This window comes from Sesamum indicum, linkage group LG5 (assembly GCF_026168435.1).
Source record: "Sesamum indicum cultivar Baizhima isolate 11 linkage group LG5, ASM2616843v1, whole genome shotgun sequence".
NCBI classification, from domain to species: domain Eukaryota; kingdom Viridiplantae; phylum Streptophyta; class Magnoliopsida; order Lamiales; family Pedaliaceae; genus Sesamum; species Sesamum indicum.
In genome coordinates this window covers 14403623-14427332 of record NC_142661.1, presented here as the reverse complement: position 1 = coordinate 14427332, position 23710 = coordinate 14403623, and the positions used below count along the sequence as shown (strand labels likewise).

Genomic DNA, 23710 nt, shown 5'->3' with positions numbered 1-23710 from the left:
GGTTTGCTTCTTTTCTTGGGTTCAAAAAAGAATAATAATAATAATAATAATCAATCAATGATTTTAAAATAATTTATTTATTACACTTAATCATAAGTCAACTTCAATATTGCCACCTAATAACTCCTTGTACTTTGCATTAATTCAATAGCCTCTTTCTTTTATTTTTTCTTCTCATTCATTGGAATTATTTTTCACACGTTGCCCGTCTATGAGGACGTCTAGACGATCTTACGTAAGATCAAGATATAAAATATTAGAGCTTATAAACTTTTTTCAGGAGAATATTAAGAAGTTTCTAACTTATTTTAAAATCATAACAAACTCTTTCAAATGATTTAATCACAAAATTCATAATTACGAACATCAGCTAAACTCTACTATTTTATTTTATTTTATTCAAACAACTTAAAAAAAATTAAAAAATAAAATTTGATCGCTTATAAAATCTTTTAAATAATTTCAGCCAAATAACTTGTATTCTTTTGCAAGAAAATGAAATTTTATATGCCCATCTCAAGACTTTTATTTAATTTAATTCTATAATGAAATGTAATATTTATTAATAGTTAATATTTGTACTTGGTTAGCATAAGAATTAATGAGAGAAAATGGGTGGGTAGGAGATCTGGTAAGCAAGTGGTGAGTGGTAGATCTACTTCTTTTCCCAATGCCATTAAATTACATAGGTGTTTGAGTTTCTAACTCCACCAACCCAAATTACAGATATATTGTCAAGGGTGGGTTTATGATCTGAATCCAACCCACCACCCCTTGGCTCAGAAACCACACCCTTATAAACTTGATATTTTGACATTAGGATCCATTCACATCCTACAAATTTTCGGGTTATGTCTAATTATTAGAATATTGGGAGTGTTTGCATGAGTTCCGTGAAAGCGTTTTTCAGTTTCTAACTTTTAAAAAGTATTTTTGAGGTGTTTGGAATGTGAATTTCTACTTTTAGAATTGCTGTAAAAAAGCGCTTTTAGGTCAAAAGTTAGAAGCACGTTGGAGGTGCTTTTAGTTGCTTTAGCTTTTCTGTAAATAAATTCAACGTTACTACTTTACGTCATTATAATAATCTTGATTTAATTTTATCTTTTTAATTTATTTTAAAATTTTATTTTTAAGTTGATATTGAAATTTTAAATAATTTGAATAATTTAATAATAATTAAATTTACACTTCACACATTAAATATTGTACTTGCTATATTATCTAATTATACTATTCTTTTATCATTAAAAAATATAAATTAATTGGCAATGATTAATTAATGAAATAATTTTTTTTTTTATTTTGCATTCATGCAAGTTTAATTATTGTGTATGAATCAATAATTATAATACTCAGTGGAAGCATTATTAAATTAAACATTCACTTTTTCTATTAATATTTCAAAAAAATTAAATATGATGTATACTAAACAAAATAAATTTTTTATAAAAAAATAATTATTATTGACAAACAACAAATGAAATCTTTAATCAATTGAGTCTGTTTTAGAAGTGATTTTTCTCCAAATACTATCAAATTTAGCTTTTGTCTGTTTTTACTATTTTTACAAACATTAACCACTTTTGATTCTACTACAACTTTCAACTTTTTCTACAAAAATCACTTTTATAAAAATAGAAGTTTTCGTAAACACTGCGATTGTATTATATATATGGAATGCACCAATAAAAAAATTGACATTTTTTTCATTTTCATTATATAGAATATATCGGTGAGAGAACTCATGCTCTGGACAATAATAAAATAACTTTTTTGAATTTGTCATCTCAAATCTTTTTTACATTGCATTCACAAAACTTTTTCTCTTCTATGTTTAATTTTAAGGTAAATGTCATTTTTGAATTTGATATGGTTATTAGAACGATTGATTTTGATTTATCTCTAGATATTTTTTAACATTTTTTTTTTATTTTACTGATGCTATAAGTAAAATTTCTTATTGTAAAATATTTAAAAAATAAACTTGGTGAACTGTTAAGGGCACTAACTTCCTAAAGCAAGCCCGTGTGTTCAAAATTTTGTGAGTCCATTTACTTTTTTTTTTTTTAGTAAATTCTTTAAAACTAATGAATAAATAATGGAATGACCAAAGTTGATGAAATTTTTAAATTTGAAAAACTAAATTTGATGAGAAGGAAACATTAGGAACTAAATTTGGATAAATGATGTAGTTAAGGGACCAAAAGTGATATTTACTCTTTAATACTACAACACTTAATGAAGTACTTGAAAGAGAAATTTTTAAAAAATAGATGAATCATTGTTGTTAACTTTATCCCATATATATAGGAAGTAACAAAAAAAAAAGACCAAAAAATGATTTGTTTTACCATTACAAAAAAATACGGGACTCGTAATGACCATTTTGGAACAACCTGAGCTTATTTAACAAATTCGTTAAAATTAACGGATATTTAATGGAAGGACCAAAGTTGATAAAGTTTTTAAATTTGAGGGATTAAGTCTGATAAGGAGGAACATTAGGACCAAATATGGATAAGTGGCACAATTGAGCGACCAAAAGTGATATTTACCCTTTAATTTTATAAAACTAAATGAAGTACTTGAACAAGAATGTAACGACCAAGCCAAATATGAAAGCATCTGTTCCAGCACTCGTATAAAAGATAGTTGGAAATTGGTAATGCTCTCTGGCCGATCCAAATGCCGTTCCTATTGGTATGACTTCTCTATGAAAGCAATTTTTAGTTACAAAGACCATTCTAGAAATGACTTAGTCTAACGACTATATTTTAACGACTATTTTTGTCACCCCAACAACCGATTTAAATAATCTTATGTGTATATATATGTGTTGCATGTTGTTTTCGTTTCATTTCTTCTAGAATTGATTAACCATGCACACTCTTACTCTCAATCTCTCTCTGGTTTTCGAGCATATACACTGGATCAACTACATTTGCGTCATTTTATCGTGTACTGTTGATCTCTTTAGTTGGTTGACGACCAGGTAACAACTTGAATCCTTTTTGGTAATTAAAATGCAGTTTAATTATTATCGTTTTCTTATTTATATATTTGAATGTTAAGTATTATTAGTTGAAAGAAATAATTTTTAGGTTGACATATAATTGCATATGTGTATATAGTGATCATCATGTTCAGAGAATTGAGGAAATGAATGTATAAGAGGAACCTCCTAGGGAAGGTAGGTCTTACATTGCATTTTGAGAACGTTGTTAAGATTTTCATAAAATGGTGAAGTGTCGTCGTGGATATGGACGAATGCAAGATTAGGTGCCCGTGTCGAAATTACAAAAATAAAAGGTTCAAAACATCTGACGAGGTCAATTTGGACTTATATATGCAACGGCTTATGCCTGAATATTATAGGGCATGGCGAGGAGATAGTATAGGAGTACTTTGATGGAGTAACAACCCCTCTAGTATATGAGGAGCAAACCCCAACTGCTCAAGAGGAGGGTAGTATGCATTAGGGTGATGAGCAGTAGATGGATTCAGCGTAGAGGACTTTTTTTTTTTTCTTGAAAAGGTTTTTTTCTTTTTTTTTTTTTTGTCTTACCATGAAGGTGTGCCTGATGATGGTACGAGATCCTAACCTACTGATGTCAGTCCTAGTTTGTGGTATGGTAGGGGGCCCTAAGTTTATGTATTAGGATTGTCAGACTATTTTTCAGTGTAGTGCACAATGGCGACCAACTATTGTAGAGTAGTTGTACCCAATCTCAGTTGCCGATGGTTGTTGGATTGCATTTTTGAGAGATGCTATGATCAGGTATCGCAGTGGGCTAATAATAAATTGCTCTCTGATCACAACCAGCACACCGTTTACTACAATATGAAGAAGTTGATAAGGGATTTAGATTTACTATTGAGAATATTGATGCATGTAAAAATGATTGCATGTTGTATTGGAAGGATGACATTGATCTCGAGTATTGTAAATATTTTGGAGACGCTAGGTACAAGTCGATTAGGGAGTGAGACCCCTGCAACAAGAATTCTCGTATGCCGTTCTTAGGTACCTGCCTCTTACTCCCCAACTGCAGAGGTTGTATGCTTCGACAACAATTGCAAGAGCACATGATGTGGCATGCCATCCGTTAGACGGAGGAGTAGGAATGGTAGACGAGTTGAGCCGGCTCGCGAAGCTCGAGTTTGAGCTCAATGTCCTTTGTTTCATGCTCGTGAGTTTTTTCTATTTTTTTTAATTTTTTATATATATTTTTATTTTTAAAATTTGTATACGTTTAATTCCATATTCAATACTTTATCAATTTTATACTCAAAATTGGCTATATATATTATAATTATTAATCAATATCATACATTTTATTTTAGATAATAATAAATATATGGTACTTTTATTTATACATTTAATCTTTATACGAAAACAAGCTTAATAAAAAATTTAATAAATTCTAATATTTTTCTAAAATATTTTTTTAATATGACACATATAATTTATGTTATATTTTAATCTAGGATGTCATCCGTGGCTTCAAATTTTCTTGATTCGCCACGTTTCTAGTAGTCTGGAGATATATGTCCTTTTGCTCCGCATGTCCAGCAGTTGCAGTCTTTGAAACTTTCATTGTCTTGGGTATGGGCTTGTTTGAAAGTTCTCCTTGTAGGGGTTCTTCTTGTGGATTTTGCATCTGTTCGTCTAGATCCTTAGGATGAAGCTCTTGTTGGTCTGTTTTTTTTTGTCTAGATTTATATGATCTGGCCTTTGATTTGGACCACAATGATCTTCGCCTGAAAGAGGTTACCCTGGAGCTCTTAAGGTAGGAGTCACTGTTCTGGTTCTTCCACTTCTTTGGCTCGCTAGATTCTCCTATAATTGTAGGAAAATCGTTGTTATCACAACAGAAAGGAGTTCTTTTGATCTTACATCTCAACCTTTTCATGTTCTTTTGGATGGATGTTTGATAACACTAATTCTTGAGCTTGTCTTTAAGAAAAGACATCCTCCTTGGGACTGAATCCAACTGTCTTTCGGGTATTTTGTATTACTAGATCAACATTATCATTCATGGACTACATATTTTCGCAAAGAACATTGGAGCTGCTACTTCTGTTGCTACTCCACTCTGGAAGAAATACTTGTGAAACCAATAGATGTATTCATCCACTGCGCAAATACTCCTTAATTCAAGGCCGAAAAGAGCTTGTGCATACTCTCTAGCCTTTTTCACTCTATTTCTTTCGAAATATCCATCTCCGATGAAGTGTATCTTGATAAACCTTCCTACCCGATCTGCTATTGCGCCTTGTGAATCTCTGGGAAGGATACTGGCTTTGGTGTCTTCTGGGATATTATCAACTTCTTGATGTTATGGAAGTCAATAACATCCAGGTTGAGTACGGCACCATATGGATGCAAAGGCTGGAGCATGGTCCTTGCCAAAGGTGTATTTTCAGAAGCGTTCTTCCTGAATTTTCTCTAAGTATGGTTCCCACAAACGTTGGTATCGCGTTGGTGTGGAAATCTATACTTTCCTCATTGGATGATCCTATGGAGGATCATTGGAACCTGTGTTTCCCTCCGGCAATGGTAGTGTTAGAGTGATTTCATTGGTTTGAACGTTGACTAAATCCATAATCCCAAGTTGGGAAAATGATTCAGCCAATTCTTGTTGAGCTGATAGATCTGCCCTCATTACCTCCATTACTTTATGGATTCGATGGCTTCAATGATCAGATCATCTCTTGTGAAGGGCTTTGGAAGGTCCGCTGCCTTTCCCTTCTGATGTACAAGAGATACTGTTCTAAGGGCGTCCCTGATCTGTTCTTGTCTGGATCTGGATGTCTTAGGGTTTTTTCTTTAATTTCTCTTTACATCTGCGACTTCTATCTTCAGATCTGTAAAATCCTTGTGTAGATCTGGAAGGATGTTAAGGATCTCATCCATCTTTTGGTTTAAAGTTTCTATTTTTATAGATATATGGATTAACCTATGTTCATAGTCTTGAACTGTCTTTTAAATTTCTCTCAGATCTTGTGAGATCTTGGAGGTGTCCGGCTCCAGTTCTTTCCATTCAGTTCCTTTAATCATAATTTAAAGAGCTGTATTGATAAAGGAATTTACCCAGTCTGGTTCTCCTTGCTGGTACTCTACCATGGATTTTGGTTGCTTGTAGGCTTTTTACCGCATTTCTTGATAGCACCTTCTGGATCTGGTGAATTCTCCATCATTCTTCTCATTCCTAATTGGTAAGAGGTTCAGGATCCCACTTTGTTGTGCCTTTATCTAGAATTCCTAAGACGAAATTCTTTCTTTGTCTTTCCAATATCTGAAAATACTCATTGTTGTCACTCAAACCATCATTTAGTATTTGGAGATAAGCTTTCCATTTCTTGGAATTTTCTTAAAGAGAATTCCAACTTCGATCTTTTAGAATCTAAAAGTATTTCTTGTTGTAACTCGAACTTTCATTTGGTTCCATTCTCTTAAAGAGTCTCCTCCGTTTGTAGAAAAAAATTTATAAATAAATATTTTTTCAATAAACTTAGACTCTAATACCATTCTGGACGAACATGGGTGAAAAATTGAAAATTGAGTACAAATGGACTAAAATGCTCTTTTCCAAGCTGTGGAGGGTAAAACTGTCCGAAATACCATCTGTGGACTCTATTTAAGCAATTTCTAAAGTTATTAGACTAAATTTAAAATACACAAATTTAATGAATTGAAATCAATAGTGGGCAAACTTAATGGGCCAAATGAATCCTCTTCCTATAAAATATGTTGAAAAGACATGGATTAATTTAAAGTTGAATCCAAAAGTGAGGGACCAAATGAATTTTACTCCTTGTGTTTGTATTCCTAGGATAAAGAACAACAATGTTAGAAAATTTGGTAGTAGATCCTAAATTTACACACTGTATAATCTAGAACGAGACATGACTCAATTCTTCGGAGGATGGTGTACAATTTCCTTTTCAGAGATGAAGTCTAAGCAAAATAGCTAATAATTGGGTCCAAATAAAGTCATATCAAATATGGGCTTCATAAATTTCTGATATGGATGAATCCCCAATGAAGTATAAAAATATTTATTTACTTTTATTAACTAATTGAACTGAGACATAAATGCAGGCCATTAGGAAATGATCCACCAAAAGTTTCATAGTTTCCAAGCTCAATAGAAGTGACCTCCAAGCAAAAAAAGAAGAAGAAAGAAAGACTTACCGACTATTTGATAATTTTAAATCACATCATATGGTTAAGAAATTAATTTCAATAAATAATGGGGTTTACACCACCTTATCAAGCAATTATTACAGGAGTTACTCTAAAATTATAAATACAGGTATTTTTCAGCAATCTCACACAATACGTCAAGCCAGACAAGAACATGATAAATTGGTCAACACATAAGAAGTCAAGTCAAACGACAAATCAAGTCAGAAAATAAGTTAAACAATAAGTCAAATCAAGTTAAAGAATAATTCAAAAACTCAGGTATTAGCTTATTTTGGGTGAAATTATCCTAGATTTTTTTGTTATGAGTTTTTTTATTTTTTAATATTCCATCTAAAATTAGTTTCTTTTAATTGGATTCAATTTTTTATAGTAAAACATTTTAGATTAATTTTTGAAGTTTGAGATTTGTAATCTTTTCATTAGTGGAAAATTAAAATTATCTCAACTAATATTTGTTCTTCAAAATACTTCAAAGTTAAACAACTCATTGCTACTACAACGTGGATCTCATGCATAAAGGAGTCAATTTAATGTTAGGGATAGCAAACTTTGGTGCATGTCAGTTGATGTAGATGATGTGAACGTTTTAACAAAAGATCCACATTCATGCAATCAGTGGAAAACAACTACTAGACCTCTGTTAAGGTGAAATCATTTCGGTCATCATTCGTAATAGGAACACATATATCTCCCATCTGAAAATAGTCCACACCGCCTATCACGAAACCCCCTTTAACTCTATGCTAGTGGGTGTTAGAGGATTATCATAGATCAATCACTAAAAAAAAAGGCGGGATTTGGCACGGATAAGGAAACCGTTCCAAAATCCGTTTCATATTGAAATGGGTTTTGGAACACATAAGGAACGAAACTTGATACATGACGTCATGATCCCCATATTTTTTGGGTTATAATTTTGGAACGACAAATATGTGATCCAAACAAATAGTTACAAAATTCGTTGCAAAGGTCGTTCCAAAATAGTAATGATAAATAGTTGAAACTCTATTTGGAACACATTATTAGAATTAGGGATGGCCTTGGAATGACCGTTCTTATATGTGTGACAATGGATGTCCAAAAGATGACAGTTAGTAAATGTATACCAAATTGAGGTACAATTTGGAAGGGTTTGAGTACAAGCGTAATCAATTATGCAAAAAATCGTTCTTAATTATGAGTTTTACTTAAGACGGAATGTGTTTCAAATACCGTTCCAAAATCTGATACACTTTGGAATGATTTTTTTGTTTATTAATAGTGTATTACTAAGACCCTTCCAAATAAAGTAGAATGACTATAATTCAACTGTAAAAAAAATCATTCCTAAAGTCGTCCCAATAACTATTTTAAAAATATAAATTAACGGTTATTTTTTAACAGCTAAATATGTGACAGTACCCATTCCAAATCCTTTCCTACTTAAAATGGATTTTAAAAAAGAAAATCATTCCTAAATACATTATAGTATCCTACAGAAAAGAAAAGAGGAAAAATCAAAATATAGGAACGATCAATTTATTTTAATCATTCCAAAATTAGTTTCAAAAAATTTAATTTCGCGCCAAATGAAAAGTGAAGGAAAAACCAAACTTAATAACGATTTTTAAATATTTGACCATTTCTAAGATGAATTTAAAAAAAAAATCGTGTCTAAATGTATAAACTATCTGTTCCTAAGATGATTTTAGAAAAATCGTTCCTAAAGGAGTTCCAGAGCTGTTCCTAAATATGTCCGAAGTTCCTCATTTACTTTCCGGTTACAATATCTCAACATTCAAAAAAACTTGATTAATTCCAAACTTAAACGAATAATAATACTTTACATATGTAACATATCTAGCGGTTTGATCTAAAATCACATGGTCTGATGGATAATTGAATCATTTTTAACCTCATCGATTGTGTATCAAACAGGATATCTTAGTATCAGTATAACAAAAATGTTCAAAACTTCATTGAATGTAGTATTTTGTCAATTTAATCATATCCAATGATCTGATTAAAATTTTAACGGTCTGATCAAGCGATCCAATATAACAGTATAAGATACAACTTACATTTATGTAAGACTGACAATTTTATATATACAAATATACTTGATCTTCTAAACATGTATTAATTTAATTCAAAGCATTATATATTTTCAATAGCCTTAATTAATTTATTTCTACTTTTCTGTGATTATTAACATGTTTGAGACGGGTTTTTCTATATTTTTTATTTTTATGATTTTTAAGAAAAAATAATTTTGGCACAAAATTAGGAACAATTTTGTTAAAAAATAGGAACATGCCTAAATAAACCAAGAACACTTGACCAATGCTCATCAACTGAAACAACGTCGTTTTGGTTATTAGGAACAACCTTTGGAATATTTTTTTAAAAAAAGGCCCGTTCCAAAACCCGTTGAAACTTTCAGTATATATGCAAGATTTTTTTCTTTCCCTTCTCCCTTTCTCTCCCTCACTCTCGCGTCCTTTCTATCTTTCCCTCCCGCCCGGTTGTCACTCCCCCGTCGTCCACCGCCTTCAGCCGCCGTCGTTCGTTCCCCATCCCGACTAGAGGTTAGTGGCCCTTTTTTTTTCCTCCCCCATTTTTCTTCGTTTTTCCCTCCATTTTCACAAATATTTTTGAAAATATTTTCAGAATTTATTTCTAAAATATATTATTGAACGTATTTTCAGAAATATAATTGAAAATATTTCTATTTTTCTTTTTTGTAATTTTTAGAATTTTTTTCATATCTTTTGTAAATTTTTGAAATTTTTTATCTTCTAAAATTTTTTAATACATTTCTGTGATTTTAAAAATTTTCGAAAATTACATTCTTAAAACTTTTCTGAGATTTTTGAGAATTTTTTTTTCTAATTTTTATAAATATTTATAATAATTTTCTATAATTTTTTAAAATTTTAATAATTTTTGGTAATTTTAAAAATATTTAGAAATTTAAAACAATTAATAATTTTCTGTAATTTTTATAATTTTTCATAATTCTCTATTTTTTTTAAAAAGTTTCTGTAAATTTTTTGTGATTTTTAAAAAATTTCTGTAAAAAGATTTATTTTATGTAATTTTTGCAAATTATAAAAATATATATATTACACTAAAATTAAAATATATTTTACATAAATAAAAAAGTATTTTTCTGTAATTATAATATATTCTTTTCTGAAATTATAATATTTTTCTATAATTTTTTGTGTAATTTGTTTAATTTTTGAAAATCAATTGTATAGTTGTGTATTTTATGTAATTATTGTGTAATTTATTTTATAGTGTAATTATTTATGTAATTTATTGTATAATTACGTAATTTATGCAATTCTTGTGTGTTGTATCATATTGCTATTTTTGTTGTGAAACTTATTGTATTGATGTGCAATTTATTGTATAATTAGGCTAATTGATGTAATATTATTATTTAAATGACATTAGGCTAATCTTCTTAATAATAATATTATTTACATAATAATGTCAATAATCACAAAATTAGATCAATTTTCTCAGTAATAATATTTTTTATATAATAATGTAAATAATCACAAATTTTAGACCAATATTGCCAATAATAATAATATTTACATAATAATTTCAATAATCACAAAACTAGACCAATATTCCCAATAATAACATTATTATAATGTCAATAATTGTAAAATTAGACCAATATATAATTCAAATAATAATATTATTTAAATAATAATGTCAATAATAAAAAATAGACCAATATTTTTAATAATAATATTTTTACATGATAATGTCAATAATAATAAAATTAGGCTGATATTCTCAATAATAGCATTATTTACATATTAATGTCAATAATAACAATATCATAATAATATTTTAAATTAAAAATACAATTACATAATCATTACAATGGCCACAAATTGAGGATAATATTTTCAATAATTAATAATTATTTAAAAATATGTAGTTCCGTTGTAACAACGTACAAACAGATCATGCATGACTTTAAGTTTATTTAGCCCACTCAAGTGAATTTTGTCAGTAGATATAGTTAGTTTTATCCATCTTCATTGTCAACAAAAGACAATGTTGATAAAAAAAAAATGGATAAATTTAAGTAGTATTTTAAGAAAAAGTTCACGTAATAGGCTAAAGAAGCTTAAAACAATGGTTGGCCCGTTTGTATACGCACAAGAGAATTATATATTTTTAAAATAATTAATGAGTACAATAATCATAACCTCATTATAATATTTTTGATGTATAAGAATTGTTTAATTTTTTTTTATTTACATATTAATGTCAATAATCACAAAATTTAGCCTAATACTTCTCAATAATTTATTTAGATCATGTCTAGTGGTATGCTCCTATACCATGTGGTCGAGGATGTGATCGTGACCCACCACTTCCAGCAGCGCCATTTGATGCTTCTTAGGTTGGGGAAGCAGTATTTTGACCATCCCCACCACCTGATATGACCGCACTATCACCCACTCCGGCAGACTCCAAATGATGATGGACCATCTGGAGCTGCACCAACAGCTGCTCCACCACCACCACCACCACCACCATCAATAATCCCCTCATCATCACCGCGCCAGTACATCGACCTCGAAAACACAAGGTAAATTTGTTTATTAAATTTTTTCAAAATTATTTTATCTTAAAAATATCTAATTAGTATGTCCTTTTAGGTCTGACCATCCCTTCCACGAGCGCATCAATGTGGTAGTGCGGGGACACTTTCCCCACTCGTGGCCATATCTGAGGCAGGTGCCGCCAGAGCACCAACATTTCTGGTTCGAGAGCATGAAGGTAATGTACTTTAAATTAATTTGATATTATCTAATAATCTAAGTCATTTAATGAATTTTACTAATGATTTATTTAATTTTATTATTGTAGATGACCTACTGGTGGCTCTATGACAATGAGTTCATGTTCGAGGTCTTCCACATGTTGGCGGGAAAGTACATCCCCAAGATATTTTCCATTGCCCGATCGAGCCTAGTCAAGCTACTTTAACTGGCCAATGAGGTCTTGCTCCAACTCCAAGCATACTGGCCAGCGAGGACTTCCAGTTGGAGTCCTCGAAGAATAAGCGAATTGGGCGGTGAACTTCACAGCGTCCTCGATGGTGTACTGCGGGGAATCTTCCTCTGTTGGCATACAAAAGTGTAAGTTGGTAAGTAAATCACTTTTTGTTTAAGGTTTATCATTATTTTATAAATAAGATACTAACTGTTTTATTCTTCTACAGGAAGCAGAGTTCGGTCGACCGCCCAAGTAGATGGAGTTATTTGAAAAATGATACAAGAAAAAGGAGGATGACGGCTGGAACGGGCTGAGGTGACTAATGTGGCGGTAAGTTGCTTATTAATATTATTTTTTTTTAAAAAAATAATTTTTGGTTAAAACTACTAATAATTTTATTTGTTTTGTAGGAAACGTTCTAAAAGCTGATGGAGGATCGTCAGCCTCAACCCACGGCCGAGGACCATGATGCCCTGGTCGAATTAGAGGCTTTGGTGGCGACGATGGAGCGGCAGATGTGGTTGGCTGCAGTCGGGGGCAAGAACAAGGGCCGAGTATTTGGCCTTGATTCTGAGGCCCACGTTTTCAGCCGGACCTTCACATCACCATCGCTACCGCCACAACCAAACCCGGCCATGGAGGATCATATCGGCCGCCTCAAGGCGATGATGGCTGACATGGTGTCATGATGAGAGAGATGCGGGCTTCCTCCTTGACCGTAGCACCGCCTCCGACAGATCCCCTAACCTCGAACCAGGACAATATGGTCGTCGTTTTTATATTAGGTTTTAATTTTTTTTAATTTTGTAATTAGATAATTTTTTGTATTAATATAATATTTTTCCTTAATTTTCATGTTTCATAATGTTTTTTACATTACATTATTTCATATTTAATTATTTAATTTATTCATAGATATAATAAATTGAAATTTTATTAAATTAATATAATTATATATTAAAATTTATTAAAATATATAAATTTATTTATTTACTAAAATTTATTAAATATATGAATAAATTATAAAATATAAATAAATTATAAAATAATAAATAAGTTATAAAATTAAAAATTAGGGATTGTTTTAGTAATTGTAAAGAAAATATTACAAATAAATGAGCATTCCTAATACCATTACTAAAATAATTCTAAATGCATGTTCTTAAACTGTATTAACCATTCCTAAATATTTATAACGCCATTTAAAAGGGCAGATAGTCAGTCGTTCCAAAAATCGATCCAAATTTATTCGGTCACTTGCAAACCGTTCCGAAGAAAAAAAAGAACCCGTTCCTAAACCCACCCCAAATCCTATTTTTTTTTTGTTTTTTTTTTTTTTTTGTAGTGAATGATTGATCTTCGGACAAGACAAGAAAACTCATTTCTCTTTCCGAAAGGGATGAGAGCAAGAGAAGAATCCTATGTTGCATTACAGACAAGACCCTCTATTTATAAACTTTCCTTCAAGATAGAGTTCAACTTTTCTTCTTCTTCTTGCAAATAGGAAGAAAATTTGATATTACTTCTTGCAAAGAGAAAGATAAATTTGATATTTCTTCTTGCAAAGAGAAAGATAAATTTGATATTTCTTCTTGCAAAAGGACAAATATGATTAGAGGAAGACAAGTTCGTTTCTTCTTCTTGCAAAGAGAAAGATAATTTGGGTTCTTGATCTTATGAAGAGACTTCAACTTTGCTTTTTCATGTTATGAAGAGACTTCAACTTTGCTTGTTCTGCTTCTTCATCATATGCAGCAAAATACAAGTTTGCTTTTTCATCTCATGAAGAAAAAAACTACTTGGCTTCTTCATCTTGTTTATCTCATGATGAGAAATTCAACTTTGTTTCTTCATCTTATAAAGAAAAATACAACTTGGCTTCTTCATCTTATGAAGAGAAAGTTAACTTGCTTCTTCATCTCATTAAGAGAAGTTGATTTTCGCTTCTTCATCTTATGAAGAGAAGTTCAACTTCATTTTTACATTTTATGAAGAGAAATACAACTTGGTTTCTTCGTCTTACGAAGAGAAGTTTAACTTTGGTTTCTTTATCTTATAAAGATTAATACAACTTGACTTATTCATCTTATAAAGAAAAGTTTAACGACGCTTCTTCTCGCATAAATCAAATTGATCCGGGTCGAAATCTACGCGACCTCCTTGGTTCTACCTCCCAAGCGGTTCGAGGTCGCTCCTCCCCCAAACTAGTGATTGGGCCTGAGAAAAGAAGCAGATCGTTAGGCTTGCTGGGGTAGCCCCCAGCTAAGGCCCTCTGATGCTTAAGTCAGTGTTTGGTTCTGAGGTCGAAATATGGGGTCGCTTAGAAAAACAGCGAGCTGAAGCGACCTGAAGGTAAAATACGGTCAAGACGACGTACCTTTAATGCACTGACTGGGAGGTATTTATAGAGAACCTGGGGGTCCATTGATCCGCTATGCGCGTGCCACGTGTCTCAGGTCGTCAGGTCGGGTCGCGACCCGACCCGGTAAACGAGGCGCGGGTCATGCTGACAAACTTGCGATTTTGGGCCCCATCAGGGGCAAAGTTGTCTTTTTATGAGAGAATAGGGTTTTACCCACATCATTACTCCCCTACTTTTCTTAGTGTGAGTAGCACGCTGAGGAAAGTCGAATGGTCCATCGATCTCGTCCTTTAGATCATCACCGCCATCTCGATATCCGACCGTTGTCTTCGACACGAATCTCCATAAATTTACCTCTATAAATATAGGGGGGTTCGACTGCAGCTTTGCTCTTCACTATCAATCTCAATCGTTCCTCGCGCGACCTGCCTCTTCCAGCTGCGACCTGCCTTCTAGCCAGGTACTTCCGAGCGACCTCCTTTTAATATTATGTCTTCCAAGCCTAGTAGTTCTAGTAGCTCATCTGGTAGTTCATCGAGTAGCTCTGGTAGTTCATCGAGTATTTCTGGTAGCTCATCTGATAGTTCATCAGGTAGTCCCGGCAGCTCATCTGCGACCTCACAAATGCCCATAGCTCATAGAAAACAGATAGAATCTTCTAGCGCAGGTAGAAGCGACCCGGAAATAACGATCCCGCTGACGACCCCAGAACATAGTGAGGGCGAACCGACTGACGAACCTTGGCTAGCCATTGAAAGTACTTTATACTGGACAGCTAATGCGATTAGAGAAAAGTATTATATTCCTTTAGATTTCGAAATTATTCTTCCTTCTCCCTCAGATCGCATGAATCGACCTCCACCCGATAGTTGTCCGATTTCTATTGTACACTTAGCCGCAGGCTTGCGTTTTCCCCTTCCTCGCACCGTCGCTAGAAGTTTATCTAGGCTAGAGATATGTCCCATGCAGCTAGCTCCCAATTCCATTCGTCATATTTTAGCTTTCATCATCATAATGGAATACTTCGAGCTTGAACCCGATTTCGACAGCTTCTGGTCGCTTTACAAGTTTACGACCTCGAGGAGATCAGGCGACCAGGGCTTCTTCTATCTCACTGCTAAACCGAACTGCGCTTTTGTTACCCAGTTAAAGTCCAATGTGGGCTCTTGGAAAGATAAATTTTTCTTCCTTCGACCTCCCTCTAACCAAGTCTGGCCATTCCCTTGTGACTGGCGAACTACTAAACCCGAACCCAAAGTCCGCGGTGTAGGATTAGATGACGATCTGATCGGTACTCTCACCCGGTATCAATATGGAGCCAAATTGCTTTTGTCGGAGCATACCTTGAAGCTTGCAGGTCTCAGCCCGACACCTATTCAAACCCGGGGTTCTTTAGGTGATCCATCTCTTTCCTCCCTCTGTTCACAATTTATGGTATTTAGTGGTGACTGGATTTTATCTTTGCAGATTCTATTGTGATGGATGCCCGCATTGCAAGAATGGTTCGCGCCAAAAGGGCTAAGCAAACAGTTCCTCCTTCGGAACCAGACTCCCAGCGTACTCCATCTGCTCCAGAAAACGCGTCGAGGTCGCATGGAGCTCTCTCCCTGAGTCCATCTGGCGCGACTCCCATCGAGGTCGCTAGTGAGAATAACGATCCCGTTCTTGAGCATTTGCCGATAGACTGCGAAGAACAAAGTGATCCTGAACCGCTCATACGGAAGAAGTCTAAGGGGAAACAGGTCGCTTCGGAGTCGTCCAAGAGGAAGCGTAATTCCCTGCGACCTAGTCCCCCCTCTCAAAAGAAATCCAAGGCAAATTCTTCAGCGGAGAGCGAGAATCTGAAGGTAGTTGACGAGTTGACTGCTTGGTGGAGAGAGACCCAGGTGGACCTCCAATCGCCTTCATATAGCCCTGCTGCCATGGAGGGTGAGAAACTGATACCGAACTGGGCCATCTCGGGCCAAAGTTCTGTGCTGAAGACCCATGTTGGCCAAGACTCCTAGGAGTTGTATAAATCCACCATCCTGCCTCGCGATCAAGCTCTCCTCGCTCCCATGTCGCTTATTCGGGTCGAGCAGAACTTCGCTCACTCCCTCTCACAGGTAGTGTTCTACCAACTTCATCAACTTCTTTTGCTTTTGCCTTACTAATTCTCAGCTGCTATATGTAGGTCTCAGCTTTCGGAAATCATTTGTCCTTGAAGTGCAACTACTGGCGACATGAGAAGATGGTCGCTGACAAGCTACTCGAGGAAAAGAGCTCGAAGTTAGCGACCTGCGAGAAAGAGAAGGTCGAGCTCGAGGCTCAGAAGTCCGAGCTTGAGGTTCAATTAAGAGAGCTCAGGCAGAAGTTCGCATCTTCGATGGAATCGGCTAAGGCTGAAGGATTTTCAGCGGATCGGGTGGCCGGTCGAGAAGAATAACTCTTCTTAGAAGAGTATCAACACCAGCTCGAAGTTGCCCGGAATCAAGGTCGCGATCAGTACTTGAGTTCTGATGACTATAAGAAGACCTTGGCGGACACACGGTTGCAGGGAGCTCGAGATTTCATGAAGTCTACCGCCTTCACGACCGCTGTAGAAGCTAAGTCTGCTGACTATCTTGTTAAAGGTTTTGATCGCTGCACTTCCCAAATAAAGAAGCTGAGAGGGTTCGTAGATGGGTTCGACACGAACTGGATCGACCCGACCTTGGATGGCAATCTCGCGGCGTTCCCTGAAGAACCCCCTTTGAAACATGATGATGAATTTGGGGTTTTGGTGGAGGAACTTGAGAATATGGGCGAAGATGCAGTAGATAAGTAGGCTCTTTGTATTTTCAATTTGTAATCGTTTACGTAGATCACTGCGCTTACTTCAGAGTCGAATCTGTAAATTATCTTTCTTCTCAATGAACTTCCTTCTTTATAAGAGATTCCCCTTTCATCTTCGTATTCCAAGAATTCCCATTAGATAAGTAAGATAATCATTAATCCGATCTCAAATATAGGGAGAATTGGAGAGATTTTCGAGCACTCTTTCCCTGATCGCATTGACTGGTTTCGGGTGACATGGAGGATGCATCCTTTTAGATCGCGTAACCAATGGTCATCAGACAATTTTGCACCTCATGTTGTCCTGACGGGTTGCCCCCTTTCCCGACCTCGTAGTTGGTCCTTTATAGACGAGGGGTCGCGCCTTCTGCGGGTCGCGTAGTTGACGGTCTTTGGTAGACACAAGGGATCGCGCCTTTTGCAGGTCGCGTTGTTGATGGTCTTTTGCAGACACAAGGGATCGCTTGTTGACGGTCTTTGGTAGACACAAGGGATCGCGCCTTTTGCAGGTCGCGTTGTTGATGGTCTTTTGCAGACACAAGGGATCGCTTGTTGACGGTCTTTTGCAGACGCAAGGGATCGCGCCTTTTGCAGGTCGCGTTGTTGATGGTCTTTTACAGACACAAGGGATCGCGCCTTTTCCAGGTCGTGAAGTTGAGGGTCTTTCGCAGACACAAGAGGTCGCGTCTTTTCCAGGTCGCGTTGTTGAGGGTGGCATGGTATTGCATCGTAGAATAAGGTACCACCGAAGAGCTATTCATTTCATGCGAACATTCATACATGCTAATACTACCAAATATCGTAATTACGTACATGATTGGTAATAAAAACACTACAGCATCATTTCTGCAAAAAGATAATCATCCGTTATGGAAACTGAGATACGAATATACCCCCTTCTTCTGGGTGTCCTAGCGCTATTAGGCCACTGTGGCGGACTGCTATCTTCAACCATCATCACGCTGGCCCTCTGGAGGTGACCATCGTCGTGTACTAGTGGTACTTTGGCGGAAAAGGTATCCCCTCATGTTACCTCCGCCTATCTCGACTTCGATCTCGATATCCCTCCCATTCTCTGTCCTTGATTGCATTCATCTCCTCCTCGTTGATATACTTGTGTGCCAAAAGCATCAACTGTTCTACATCTCAGGAGGATCTCTAGCTAACGCTGATGCGAACGGTCCCTTCTTTAAACCATGTACTAATATGCTCATCATCATATCGACCCGCAGATCCTGCACCTCCAATGTCTCGTTATTGAACCTCCCTATAAAGTCTTTAAGAGATTCCTCTTTTCCTTGCCGGATCGCGAATAAGTGGGTCGCTGATCTTTTTTACTTTTGTTTGCTGGCGAAGTGGTATGCGAACCTATGTATCAATTGCTCATACGATCCAATGATCCCATTAGGCAAGCTGGTGAACCATTCTTGTGCCTTCCCTGTCAAAGTAGTCACAAACAGCTTTGCGTTAATAGAATCCGTTTACCTATATAGATTCATTACCATTCCGAACGTAGTGATATGCTCGCGTGGATCCTTCGTCCCATCGTATCTAGGTAGATCGGGTAGTCTAAAATTTGGGCCAACAACTTCGGATAGAATTTCGTTGGTGAAGGGCGAGTTCATATTTCGCCTAGCCAGGTCGCCTCGCTTCTTCAGGTCGCTTCGTTTTTTCAGGTCGTCTAGCTATTGCTTCAATTTCTCTATCTGCCTTCTTACGCCTTCCACTTCAGCTCTGGAGATCGCCGGCTGTCCTGCCTTATTGTTGCTAGATGCGGTAGCTGATCTCTCTTTCACCCAACAGGTTCCTGGCATTACTTTCTTATTCTTCTTCATGCGAACAGTTCCTTCTACTTGACCACCCAAGATCATTTTCCTCCATTCTTCCGTCTGTCTTCCCCCCGACGGTTCCCAAACAGATGGGCAGTGCTCATCCATGACATTCTTACTCGCTCTCCCGATCATCCGCTGCTCCTCTTCATCGGTTAGGTGTCGCCTTCCCTCTTGTTCGCACCTTGATGATTCTGACATGGCGAATTCTTCCTCAAACCGAATCTAAAAGAGGCTTTCCTCAGTTCCCACAGACGGCGCCAACTGATCCGGGTCGAAATCTACGCGACCTCCTTGGTTCTACCTCCCAAGCGGTTCGAGGTCGCTCCTCCCCCAGACTAGTGATTGGGCCTTGAGAAAAGAAGCAGATCGTTAGGCTTGCTGGGGTGGCACCCAGCTACGGCCCTCCGATGCTTAAGTCAGTGTTTGGTTCTGAGGTCGAAATATGGGGTCGCTTAGAAAAACAGCGAGCTGAAGCGACCTAAAGGTAAAATGCGGTCAAGACGACGTACCTTTAATACACTGACTGGGAGGTATTTATAGAGAACCTGGGGGTCCATTGATCCGCTATGCGCGTGCCACGTGTCTCAGGTCGTCGGGTCGGGTCGCGACCCGATCCGGTAAACGAGGCGCGGGTCATGCTGGCAAACTTGCGATTTTGGGCCCCATCAGGGGCAAAGTTGTCTTTTTACGAGAGAATAGGGTTTTACCCACATCACAAATAATTTAACGCATTAAATCAATTGTCATCTTCTTATAATTAATCCATTTAATTATTACCAAAAATTCCATCATGAATGTGTGACCCTTTACGTTCGCTAGTTAGCAAGACTTGGGCTTCTATTATATACAATTTAATATGTAGTTAATTTGCTCAAACTAATTAAATCATATTATATTAATCACCCTAAGTTAACTCCTTAATTGGAGGGTACCCCTCACCATGCATCGCCACCAAGCTGTGGTCTATGTATCTATTTTGTTTGTGTATCTCCTTAATCAATATAGGAAACCCCTTTTTTTATTTGCTCGACAGCCGTGGCCACAGACTTTGGAGAGAGCACAACCTTAAAAACATAGGTCACCATCATTAGTGATGGATCCTTTCTTGGTATACACCAACCTTCATATACGTTCTGACTACATTGGTATAGGATTTTTTTGCGTCCATGTATTACACAGAGCGTCAGCCAAAACTAAGATATAACCGTCGTTTACACAAGGCTACTACAACTTTGCAAGTCAAAGGAATCCTATACTATCGCAGTTATCAAGAATATCTAGTCATACTAATTATGGCTTATTGACTTTCATATGACAACTCCTGCAAGTTAATTTAATGAATTTGATAACTCCTTATCAAACACCTACTGAATTGCGCAGACATCATACGTCATTGTTAATAAAACGTGGCAATCATCATATGAACACATCATTTAGTGCAAGTATCTAAGGAATCATGGTCAATGCCCCGTCTTGACCAATTCATCGACTTGGAACATTTCAAATCAAACCATTGAGATTGATTTCATAATCGCAATCCTATGAGTGACCTAACCCCCCAGTATTATGATCTAAAGGATTCAACCAAATGCATACATGTATCCTGACAGATTTGGAAAGGAAAAAAAATCCAAACTTAATAAATAGAGCGTTGTTTTTCTGATGGTTGCATATTCATTGGAAAGTCCGCCTCTAATTGTGTTCGTGATTACGACCATGATTAAACCATCAGCAATCCATCGCACTTTTGAATTGTTTATCACATACGTTAGGGGTCTGTTTACATTTAGATATAAGTCTGGATTGTGCCTTTTTATCCAATAGTGTAAACTATTTCCTTTTCATGATATCGGCTCAGTTCGAATCCTACAAGCCTTGATTGGACTTGATATGAAATCAGACCACATGGTCTGATTGAGAAATCCAGGCAGAAGCGGATCTTTTCTTACTATTAAAACTTTTTCATCCATCACTTAATCTAATCAAGTAAACAACTTATAATTTTTTTATTAATTTATCAAATCCTACAACAAATCTCTTCGAGTCTAGTCAATCATTTATGCAAACCATGAAAATAAACGAGCCATAAGTGATAACTACTGAAAAAGAAAATATAGCAAAACCCGTTGGAATTTTTCAATAACTTCCTATCATAAAAACTGTCGGAAGTTTTGGTCGAATTGCATTTCGCAACATATTTCCAATGGACATTCCCCCCTTTCCCCTCCCCAAAATTCCAACGAATGTTTTGACAGTCCTCCCATTGCTACATTTTCGTGAGTGCTTTCCGATGGATTCGGCAACAACGTCAGGGCACCCGATCTTATTCATCTGAAATCTGAAGGTTGTCCATCGAAAAATCCCGCGTTAATATCTGTTATGTTTGGCCATAAAAAATATTCGTAACTATATATTAAACAGTCTTTTTGTGGTGAAAATTAATAGAGCAAAAGTCAAATATATTTTTTAAGAATGAATTGTTGATCAAATGAGGTTTCTTTAAATTAAAAGGTATTAATTCTGATAGATTTTTTAAACATAAAAAAGTTATTTCAAAGAGTTCTAGTAAAGTTTTCCTTTATTTCCACATCTTCATGTAATTAAAAATGGAATAATTCATAAATAAACTAAGTACGATGCGTATAATAACCAAATGCGTAATAACACATTCATATTAGCTATTTTTGAAACTTATAGCTAATTTTGCTACAGCTATTTTAATTTCCCCATCTATCTCATGGCTACGGATTCCTATAGCTATTTCTATAGGTATATAGTCTAGCGGTAGTTTTGTAGCTAATTTTATTGCAATAATGATGAAATATTTGATGCAAATATCTAATATTTTTTATAATTTTAACTATGAAATTTCTATTGCTATATTCATAGTGTCATGTCTTGGACTCACTCCCATGCACGTAGCACTTGGTCTCTTATTGCACTTAGTTCCCAACCTTGCTGAGCCCCATACCCGCAAGCCTGTTGGACTCGAAAATCGCCTCCAAACCCATTCAAGTGCATTATGAAATTCAATTATTAACAACTCATGGAAAAGCATTCAATTGATGAACTTGAGTTCTTTGCCCAATGCTTATATATTGTTTATCTTATTAGTTCATAATTCATGTGGGATGGGGTATCAACACATAGTAACAGAAAATTTGTAGCCAATATTATTGCAATAAAAATAAAAATTTTGTAGCAGTTAATTTTCAACGCCATAGATACAAAAATTATGTAGCAAACTTTTCCACCAAAATTCTGTAGCAGTGTCGTTACTATAGAAATAGAGCTTCTATAGTAACAAATAATACTGCTGCGGAATATTCATTGTTAGTCTATCTCATTAGCTACGGAATTAGTATCGTTGCAATATTATTTATAGTATATGCCTTGTTTTCTTATAGTGCCTTAACGAGACATTATTTGAAAACAAAATTCTAAATTCATACAAAATTAGAACGGATAAAATCTCGCACAAAAAAACATCAATTGAGTATCAAACCAGCAATATGCATTATCTTTAATCCGAAAGAGGGAAGGAAACTGAAAGTAAATGTAGAATATGAATAATTACATGTGTGTGTGCTGTATATATAATTATTTAACAAGATTACCTAAAAGAATAAGTGTTTGCCAGCTAACTAAAACAATATCACCCACTAACTTCCATTAATCAATCAAGGGTTTGTATAGCTGCTTTATGATCATGCTTTAACGTGCAAACCCACATCAAATGACCTCTCTTTGTCGACTACTGTCCCTTTCTCTTTCACACACCACACACACTAGGAGAGAGACAGACACAGAGACAGAGACAGAGACATATATGCATTGAAATTTAAAATTTTGGAGAGAGAGAGAGAGATAATTGATCGTATATATTAATGTGTGTATGTAACATAGTATAGCTGTCGTGGTACGTATTATTTGTGTGTATGAAATTTTCTAAAACTAGAAGACAGCCAACACATTCATGTGCATCAAATTTCACCCTACTCTTTCGTTTTATTTATTTCTTTATTCTTTTAATAAAAAAATAGATTGGAATAAAGAGGGTTAATTAATTACCATTAACCATTATTTTTTGAACATCGTATTTGATATAGAGAAAATTGAGCGTATTAATCGAAACTTTTTAATATTATTACTAATTATATGTGTAATGACAAATATTGCATTTTAAGTAATAACCTTTTGATTGTTTTGATAGTCATAATTGATTTGTAAAAAATCATTAACAAAAAATAATGGGAAAAAACTATGAAAAGAATGTTAGTATTAAAACAATTAGTTACGTACATATGCATAATAATTGTCACAAAAAATGTGTGATTAATTATAGTTTGAATCTTACAATTAATTAATCCTGTAATTTGTTAGAGTTGTAAAATAGTTCTTCACCTTTTCTGATTTCGCAATTTTGGGAGATAACTAGCCGGAATTATGACATCATTTTTCGGCTAAATTTGAGAA

At 35.1% G+C, this 23710-nt stretch overlaps 1 long non-coding RNA gene across 1 annotated transcript; it reads left to right on the top strand.

Moving 5' to 3' along the window:
* Positions 1 to 9643: 9643 nt before the first annotated feature.
* On the top strand, positions 9644 to 13075 carry LOC110012008 (uncharacterized). Its single transcript, XR_002287152.2, has 6 exons — positions 9644 to 9780; positions 11539 to 11816; positions 11887 to 12007; positions 12098 to 12377; positions 12453 to 12556; positions 12637 to 13075. It is a non-coding gene; the product is annotated as an uncharacterized LOC110012008 (long non-coding RNA).
* The last annotated feature ends 10635 nt before the right edge of the window (positions 13076 to 23710 follow it).